The following is a 10,006-nucleotide window of genomic DNA, read 5'->3' on the forward strand; positions in this document are numbered from 1 at the left end:
TAGCTATGCAAAGCTCACACCCAAAAATAAATTCAACAAGCGAGAAACACAAATCCAGGATAATCACACCAACGTGCGTAGCAGATATAATCTCACCCACCAACTAATCCGGTTAGCAATATAACGTGCAAACTCAGTCACAAACTACTTTAGATCAACGAGAATTAACCAAGTCAAAATAACAAAGGTTCCCCAAATAAATCGAACCCAACTTCTAATTACTCCGAATATTTGAACAAAAAATTCTGGATAAAATCTTACTGGCATGAGAGAATAACTAGAAATCGGAGTGTGGTTGGAATTCCGGTGGTGGGCAAAGGTGGCGGTCGGTTTTTTCGACAGTGCGAGATGGCTGCGTTGCGGAGAAAGAGACGGCTGTTGTGTCTGAGGAATGGAGCGGCTCTTTGAAATTCTGATGAAGGGTTCGCGAAGTTATTTTTTTTATAAATGGTGCGCGCCCTAAGGCGGCGCATATGCGCCAAGGTTACTGTATCACATGTGGTCATACCGCGCATATGCGCGCCCTGAGTGGCGCATATGCGCCTAGACTTCTGCCTGTGTGCGTGCCTTGAGTGGCGCATATGCGCGGAACCTTCTGCCTGTGTCACGCATGTGCGTGCCTTGAGTGGCGCATATGCGCGGAACCTTCTGCCTGTGTCACGCATGTGCGCGAAAATAAATCGCGCATATGCGCGATGCACACTGTCCATAAGCTTTTCGAATTTTTTTTAAATACCTGCAAAAATAAAACAATTCAAATTAATACTTGAATAGAGAAAATTAAAGTTTAATAACTAAGGAATAAAAATAAAATAATAAAACGGATGCAAAAATTAAATGTGGGTTGCCTCCCACACAGCGCTTGGTTTATTGTCATCAGCCCGACTGTCACGAATCTTGTTCATGGTGGGTCATATGATTTCTTGGATGCCCTTATTGCCAGCAGTTGATCTTCAACTTCCATGGTCATCTTTCCTCGTTTCACGTCAATGATGGCTCCAACAGCAGCCAATAATGGTCGTCCTAGAATGACGTGAACGTCCTGACTATTCTCCATATCGAGTACCACGAATTCTGCTAGAACTTTCAATTTGTCAATCTTAAGTTCAACATCTTCCACAATGCCCAATGGCACCTTCACCGATTTATCTGCCAGCTGCAAGCTTAATTCTGTGGGTTTTATCCTGGTTAGTCCAAGTTTCTCATAGAGAGAACTTGTCATTATATTCACGCTTGCTCCTGAATCACATATAGCTTTTTTCACTAATTGACCCCCTATTTCACATGGTACAATAAATTCACCGGGATCTAGCAACTTCTGAGGAATATTTCTTCGTGTTCCTTCGGTAAATTCACCTTCCACTTGATCTGCAAACTCATTATTAGTGTGTAGGTTCTTGAGATCTTCAAGACCTTTTTTCTTTTGAAATTCAGCTTGTAATTGTAAAAATATCTGGGGGTAGGGAAGTAAAAAAATATCAATGCATTGATTTAAATCATACCTGTCATATTTCTTACCTCGGGCTCTTTTGGGTGGAGTTAGCTTTTCATCCCGAATAGGTGTGAGTTCAACCTCCTTCTCTTCTCTGCCTACCACACCAATCTCTTCATGATGTTTAAAAATGGCATTCACTTCTCTTAGATTTGGGTCTGCAGTCTTTTGAACTACGCCTGACGGTTGAGACGTGAGTTGCTTCGTTATCTGCCCCACTTGCGATTCAAGGATTTTCAAGGTAACACCAATACTTGCCATGTGGGTTTCTAGGTTGTCAAGCCTAGACTCACTCCTAGCCATCCACTTACCAGATTCAACAACAAATGTCCCAACTAAATCCTCAAATGATGGCTTCCCTTCCCCATTTGATGTATTGAACCCCGATGGAGGATTCAATACATTCTTATTATTTGCATATGAAAAATTCTCATGATTTCTCAATCCAAGGTGATAAGTATTAGGGGGAGGGTTACCTCGATATCCTCCATAGCCTCCAAAGTTCTTGTTGTTGATGTATTGGACTTCTTCAGGAAAATGTGATTCTTCAACAACAACCGGTGGTCCCTCAGTGTTTGATGTACCCACTTTATTCATAGTCGCTATCTGTGTAGTCAATGCTGATACTTGCGCAGTGAGTGATGTGATAGGATCCACAGCATACACTCCAGCAGTACTCTGTACTCCTGACCTCTCAAACGGCCATTGGTAGCTGTTAATAATCATCTGCTCAAGCAAGTCGTAGGCTTGAACAGGAAATTTGGCAAAGATCGTGCCACCTGCCGCTGCATCCACTGTTGTCCGTGTCTGACCATTCAACCCGTTATAGAAAAGCTCAATCTGTACCCAGTATTCAAAACCATGATTCGGGCACCTCCGCAACAATTCCTTGTACCTTTCCCACGCCTCATAAATCTGCTCAAAGTCAGTTTGCCTGAAAGTACTGATCTCAATCTTCAATTGCGCAGACTTTGCTGGGGGAAAATATTTAGAAAGAAATTTCGTCGCCAGCTCCTGCCATGTAGTGATACTTCCCAAGGGAAGTGATTGGAGCCATCCTCTCGCCTGGTCCCTGAAAGAAAATGAAAACAAGCGCAATCTAATAAGATCATCAGAAACATTATTAATTTTTACCGTATCCGTGATCTCGAGGAATGTCCTCAGGTGCACGTGAAGATCAGCAGTGGCAGTTCCTGCAAATTGGTTCTGTTGAACCATATTGATCAGGGCAGGCTTCAGCTCGAAATTGTTGGCATTTATGGTCCCCCGAGCAATGCCAGAATAATGTGCATTGATCACTGGTCTGAAGTGATCTCTGATCGGTATAGCCTCTGGCGGCATATGTCTGTCATTCTCTCTGTTCTCAGCCATGGCTAGGATTTCTTCCCTTCTAGCTTTTCTTAGCCTCCGTGCAGTTCTTTCGATTTCTGGATCTAAGATAAGCAAGTCAGGGCTTTGCGATCTTCGCATGCACTGTCACATAGAGAAAAATGAATGACTCAATCGATATAAAATAAAAATAAAGGTTCTAAATTAAAATCTAGACTAATTGATAACAATACTGATATAAATTCAAATTTTGACACTCCCCGGCAACGGCGCCAAAAACTTGTTGCGAATTTTTATTTCTACCGCAAGTGTACGGTGTCAAGTTTTAGTACTGGTTAGAGTACAAATATCGATCCCACGAGAAGTAATTATTTAAAACTGTATATTAATTACCATAATTGACATAGTTCAACTTTATTTAGAGAAATCAAATAGATGGTTTATAATCAATTCAGATAAAATAGCGAATTATGTAAATCTTATGCACACAGACGAAATTCAATGAGTAAAGCAATCTAGAGATATGATTTCGTCGAGTCTCCCCTATGCTATATTAAAATCATCTAACATATTATTAATCCGCACCATATTTATTAACCAAGAACTCACAATATTTTCTATTCTCTTTTTCAAGTGATAAATAGAACTGTATTACCTATTACGATTTTAATATGTCTATTCAAAATCATGTAACACGTAATAAATGCAAACAAGGTTCTCTTATGGATTCGCCAAAGTTATACGTCTTTTTCACGTTATAAACATTTGATGATGTGATTTCCTATGTCCTAATTTCAATCCCCTCTTTCGAGTGTTAGATCTCAATTATTAGATCAGTCGAATTATGGCCATTAATCCAAAAGCATTAAAGACAAGAAATCAAAAATAAACACGATGAATTAATTCAATGAAAATTCAAAACGTCAATAACATAGGTTCGACCACTACTACGTCAATCTCTAGAAAATAAAATTAGTTCATACTCAAATCTGGATCACTACAAAACCTGTTTGTAATCATTAAAACGTAAAAATAAAGAACCGAATTAGAAACGTGTTAAAGAGAGATGAAAGTGCGTCTCCGTGTCTGGATTCAGCGTCTTCTATCTCCGTTCTTCGCGTTCCGTCCTCTGTGTGCTCTGACTTTTTCGCCTTTTTGCGTATGAGTAGTCGGCTGTGTCACTATTTTTCCGAACCCCCCTTTCCAAAACTCACGTCGTAATCTATTTACATCTGAGATTCACGCCGTGAGCATATGCGCGCCCTAGGCCGGCATATGCGCGGACCTTTCTGTTTTGCATTGTCTTCGGTGTATCTTCTCGCGCATATGCGCGAGTCTCACTGCCTTCAGAGCTGGACTTCTTGCATGTTTTTCTTCTAGGTGCCATTTTCACTTACCTTCGCGCCCAAATGACAGAATTACCTAGGTTCCTGCAATCACACCAAAAAACAACAAAAGCGCATAATTCCGCCCAAAAAGACTAACAATCTATATGAAGTATAAGGATAATTTAAGTGCGTAAAATGCACTTATCAATTACAGTAGCAAAAAATTATATGCTATTAGCTCCTTTCACGATGGAAGAATTTACAACAGCTGTTTTTCAAATGGATCAAAACAAATCCCCGGGCCTGGATGGATTCAACACAAACTTTTACCAAAAATTTTGGGACTTCGTGGGGATGGATGTGTTTCAGACAAGCTTGGAGTGATTAGAACAGACACAACTTCCCTCTAAGATAAACGATACAAACAGTTATCTTGATTCCAAAGTGCGAGAAACCATCAAAGGTGACATACTACAGACCTATTGTGCTTTGTAATGTGTTGTACATAATCATTTCAAAAGTATTGGCAAACAGAATGAGAAATATCATGCCAAACATTATCTCTGATTCTCAATCTGCGTTTGTGAAAAGAAGATCGATCACAGACAACTGTTTGATTGTATTTGAAGTTTTGCACTACATGAAAGGGAAAAAAAAGGTGTTAAAGGAGAAATGGCAGTGAAAGTAGACATTAGCAAGGCCTATGATAGAGTTGATTGGGGGTACTTGCGAGGCACATTAACTAAAATGGGATTTGCGGAAAAATGGACAGATATCATGATGATGTGCTTCTCCTCGGTGACATATCATGTGTTATGGAATAACAAATCTACTGAACCAATAATCTCTTATAGAGGGCTAAGACAAGGAGACCCACTCTCTCCCTATTTGTTTATATTATGTGCTGAGGGTCTGACATCGCTTTCAGTGTAAAAATGAAGTACGTGGCCTGATCCATGGAGTCAAAATCTGCCGGGGTGCACCCATTATCTCACACTTATTATTTGTCGATGATAGTATCTTCTTTTGTCGAGCTAACCAAGCAGAATGTATGGCATTGAAAAATATATTTTATGAGTATGAAAAAGCCTCTTGAAAGGCTATCAACTTCTCTAAGTCTGCTGTGTTCTTTAGCCGAAATATCTCACTGGAGCAACAATCAACTTTGACTAACATCCTCAAAATTGAGGAACCGTTGAATACATGGCGATACTTGGGGCTTCCGTCAATGATTGGTAGGAAGAAACGAGCGATATTCAGTAACTTGAAAGATAACACGTGGAGAAAAATACAACATTGGAAGAAGCAGAAACTTTCAAGAGCAGGGAAATAGATCTTGATAAAGGCCGTTGGCCAAGCTATTCCGGCATATTGCACGCAAACTTTCCTTGTGCCGACTTCCTTATTAGAGGAACTCCAGAGAATTTTAAACTCATTTTTGTGGGGTTCAAAGCAAGGAAATATCCGAGGAATTAACTGGTTGAATTGGGAGCATATGTGTATCTGGAAAGACGAAGGGGGGCTGGGTTTTCGAAACTTGCAAGTTTTTAATCTAGCATTATTAGGGAAGCAGGGATGGAGGCTTCTCACAGCTCCAAATGCATTAATCAGCAGAATCTTCAAAGCAAAATATTATCCAAGAGGGATTTTTTTAAGTGCAAAACTTGGTCATAACCCAAGTTTCACTTGGCGTAGCATTTGGAGTGCACAAATGGTGCTAAATAAATGATGTAGGTGGAAAGTTGGGACCGGCCATAATATTAACGTATGGAATGACCCTTGGTTGCGAGATGAAACAAATTTTTTTGTGTCTATTCCTGTTAATCCTGAGTTGAATGGACTGAAGATGAGCGAGCTTCTCATTCCGGGGTGCCAGAGTTGGGATTATGAATTGTTACTTCGAATATTTCAGTAACAGAGATGTACAAGAAATATTGAATATTCCACTACCTTCAACGTTGCGGCATGATCGAATAATATGGCACCAAACAAATGATGGAGTACACTCGGTTAAAAGTGCCTACAGAATACTCATGGCAGAATTAGAGCAACATAGAACTGCAAATAATATAGAGAAATGGAAAGAGCTATGGAAGTTAAAAGCCCCAGCAAAATTTAAATTCTGAATTTGGCAAGCCTGTCAAAATTGTCTTCCTACAAGAAAAAACCTTAGTGGGAGGGGAATAAACTGCCCTCTAGTGTGTGTGATCTGTAGCATGGATATGGAGAATACATGGCACATATTTGTCTCATGCCTCTATGCAGCACAGTGTTGGAAAATCTCAAATATGAAGGATATTGTTGACCAATGTGCAGAAAACGCTGATGGATTTGTCGACTGGTTCTTCAAGGTACTAATGGCAGGAGATAAGGTGAATGTAGGTAAATTTGCAGCTGTGCTCTGGAGAATTTGGAAACAAGGGAACAATAAACTATGGAGAAATACGATCGAAGAGTGCAACCGGCAGTCTTCAATGCACTGGAGTTCCTTTATGATTGGTTGGCCATAAAAAAAAAAGAACAGGGGGCAAGGAAAATAATGCAATTGAAAGAATGCCTGCAGAATGGAGAAAACCACAATATCCGTTCTTGAAGTGTAATGTTGACGCAACATTATTCACTGAAACTAGAAGTATGAGATTTGGTATGGTAGTTCGTGATACTGAAGGAAAGTGTATTGGATGTCGATCAATGGTAATGGAAGGGCTATACGAGGTGAATAAGGGAGAAGACATGGGATTACGTGAAGCTCTTTCATGGATCCGCGAAATGAATTTCAACCAAGTAATTTTTCAAATGGATGCTCAAATAATTGTGAAGGCTATTACCTCTACAAAAGTTGACGAATCTGATTTTGGAGCTATAATAGAGGATTGTCGGAGTATTTTGCAACATGACCAAGTTTTTCTATTGCCTTTATTAGTCGGTTAGCCAACGGGGTTGCTCATGCTTTGGCAAAGAAATCACGATCTTATTCTAACCCGTGTTATTGGTCGATTCCACCAAATCACATTCGTGATATTGTAACTCGAGATGCCCTTATTTATAAATAAATTTTATATTTATTTCAAAAAAAATAAGTTGAAAATATTTAAATAAACACAAATATTCTAAATCCAAACATAATATATGCATATAAGATATATATATATAATAAAAATGTGAAATAACATCATCATCCAAATATCTTAACATCATATGGCGTCTCAGTCTCGTCGTCTTCATAGTTCTCGTCTTCGTCACCATCTCCATCATTTTCTTCATCGTCATCTCCACTATCGTTGCCCACGTTGTGTGATGGCCCGATGTACTGCTACGAGTAGTCTTTTCCATGGAAGAATCTATCATCGTATGAGGGTCCTGCTATGGAAAAACCACTGTGTGAGTGTTTACCTGCGAAGCGGACACTATGCGAGGATCTGCAGGGTGTTGACTGTCTGGCTGTTGGTGTATGGGCCGCTACCATGGAAATCAACAACGGCTGGCTGATATAGGTGGATTTTACTTGTTTTTCATGTCATATGATGTCCCATTGTGTTGCATTTATCTTTTAGATTGCATGCATTTTGTGTTTTTTTGGCATAATTTATGTTTCCTTGTTGCTCATAAGACTTTTGGTTGAAAATGCAGGCAATTCGTAGATAAAGTGAAAATAATGGGAAATTTTCGAGAGTCATCCGCCCGGGTGGAAACTTATGTCCGCCCGGGCGCGTCGATTAAAAAGTTAAAACAAGATTTGTGCAAGCCATCCGCCCGGGCGGAAACTGATCTCCGCCCGGGCGCGTTTGTAATTTAGAAAATATTTCTTGGCCGATTCTTCCCTTATTTATTGATATGGATGATATGGAAGGGGAGATTGGACGTTTTTAAAGGGATTCAGACATCATTCAGCAGAAAAGAGTCTAGAGAAGGAGAAAAGCTTGAAGAAATTTCTTGGAGTTGAAGATTCGAAGATTTCCGGACATCGTTCTTCGCGTTTTTCGTCAAGTTTAGTATTTCTTGTTTAGTAGTTATCATTTAAACATTGTTTCGTTTACTTTTACTATGAATTCGAGTAGCTAACTAAAATATTTGTTGGGATTTAAGGGGATCCTACCCTGAAGTCGATTTAGTTAATTCGTATTTCAATTGTTGATTTGTTCTTGAGTATACTACTATTTTTATTACGATTATTAAAGCATAGCTAACTTTAATAATAGTCTCATATCGTGAGTGAGTTCGAGAGAATAGCTTGTGATAGGATCGAGTAGTATAGTCCGTGGATCTGCAATTTACATAAAAATATTAAATTGGATACATGTCGATAGTTATAGTTCTAAGGGTCGAAAACTAGGGGATTTCATAGATCGATATGCGATTCACTCTTGATAAATAATTAAAGACATTTAATTACTCACGGAGCAGAATTAGTTTGACATAGCTTGAGAAGGCGTGTTCAATTGGATAGGAAATCTTATCGGAAGCATAAATCATTATCGAACGAATTAATTAATTAACGAGGGGTAGGTGAACTGAAATTCCGAACAAATTCACTCCTCATTGAAATTTAATAAATTGGTCTAGATTCTATGTCTCATTATTTAATTCTTGAGTTTTATCTTTGATTTTTATCTAATTTTAGTAGTCATAAACAACCATTCAAATTCCGTTGCTAAGGATTTGATAACTGAAAATAATAATTGCAAAATACAGTCTCCAGTGGAACGATACTCGTACTCGCGTACATTATACTATTACTTGACATCGTGCACTTGCGATTAATTTTCGAGCATACAAAATCATATTTTTATTAAGGATTCCACAGTGCAAGTTTTGTTCGATCAAGTTTTTGGCGCCGTTGCCAGGGACTGTTAATTCACAATTTTATTTTTAGTTATTTTCTTTAGCATTGTTTTATTTTCTTGAGCTAACACTCCATATTATATTCCAGGTATCTTTTCCAGTTTATGCCAAAGTTACTTGACGTGGAGCTTGAGCAGTTTGATCCGGAAATTGAAAGAACTTTCCGCAGAAGAAGACATCAGCAGAGACTGAAGGAACTGATGGAGAGGCACGAGCACGAGCATGAGGAGGAATACCATGAAGGCAGACATGTTGAGATGCCACACCGCATACCTGATGCTAGAGTATGCCCAGCTTTCTTTGGATGGTTCACGCCCCAGCATTGTGAGGCCTATTGTGAGAGCAAACCACTTTGAAATCAAGCCAGCCATAATTCAGATGATTCAGAATACAGTCCAGTTTGGAGGATCTGCAGTAGATGACCCAAACACGCACATCGCAGATTTCCTTGAAATTTGCGATACTTTTAAATTTAATGGAGTTTCTGATGACGCTGTTAGGCTGCGTTTATTTTCTTTCTCCTTACGTGACAAAGCTAAAGCATGGTTAAATTGTTTGCATGTAGGTTTGATCACCATATGGGAGGACATGGCGAAAGCGTTTCTCATTAAATACTTTCCTCCATCTAAGACCATGAAGCTGCGGGCAGACATAACCACATTTGCTCAATTCGAGTAAGAGTCTATATGAGGCATGGGAGCGTTTCAAAGATCTATTACGAAGATGTCCTCATCACGAACTGCCACTTGGGTTAGTCGTTCAAATCTTTTACTATGGCTTACTCACTCCTAATCTTGTTATAATAGATGCTGCTGCCTGTGGAAATCTACTGAGAAAAACTGCTGAGGAAGGATATGATTTATTGAAGGAGATGGCCGCTAGCAGCTATCATCCTAAATCTGAAAGGAACAACCAGCGAAGAAGTGCAGGAGTTCACTAGGTAACTGACCTTTCCGCCATTACTGCACAACTTGATGTCTTGAACAGGAAATTAGAAGGCTTGAATATGGGTGGC

The 10,006-nt window shown here is 39.3% G+C and overlaps 1 non-coding gene across 1 annotated transcript; it reads right to left on the reverse strand.

The window, feature by feature from the left end:
* Positions 1-9,628: 9,628 nt before the first annotated feature.
* Positions 9,629-9,732, reverse strand: LOC142521406 (small nucleolar RNA R71). Its single transcript, XR_012814166.1, has one exon. It is a non-coding gene; the product is annotated as a small nucleolar RNA R71 (small nucleolar RNA).
* Between the last annotated feature and the right edge of the window lie 274 nt (positions 9,733-10,006).

This window comes from Primulina tabacum, chromosome 1, assembly GCF_025594145.1.
Source record: "Primulina tabacum isolate GXHZ01 chromosome 1, ASM2559414v2, whole genome shotgun sequence".
Classification (NCBI taxonomy): Eukaryota; Viridiplantae; Streptophyta; class Magnoliopsida; order Lamiales; family Gesneriaceae; genus Primulina; species Primulina tabacum.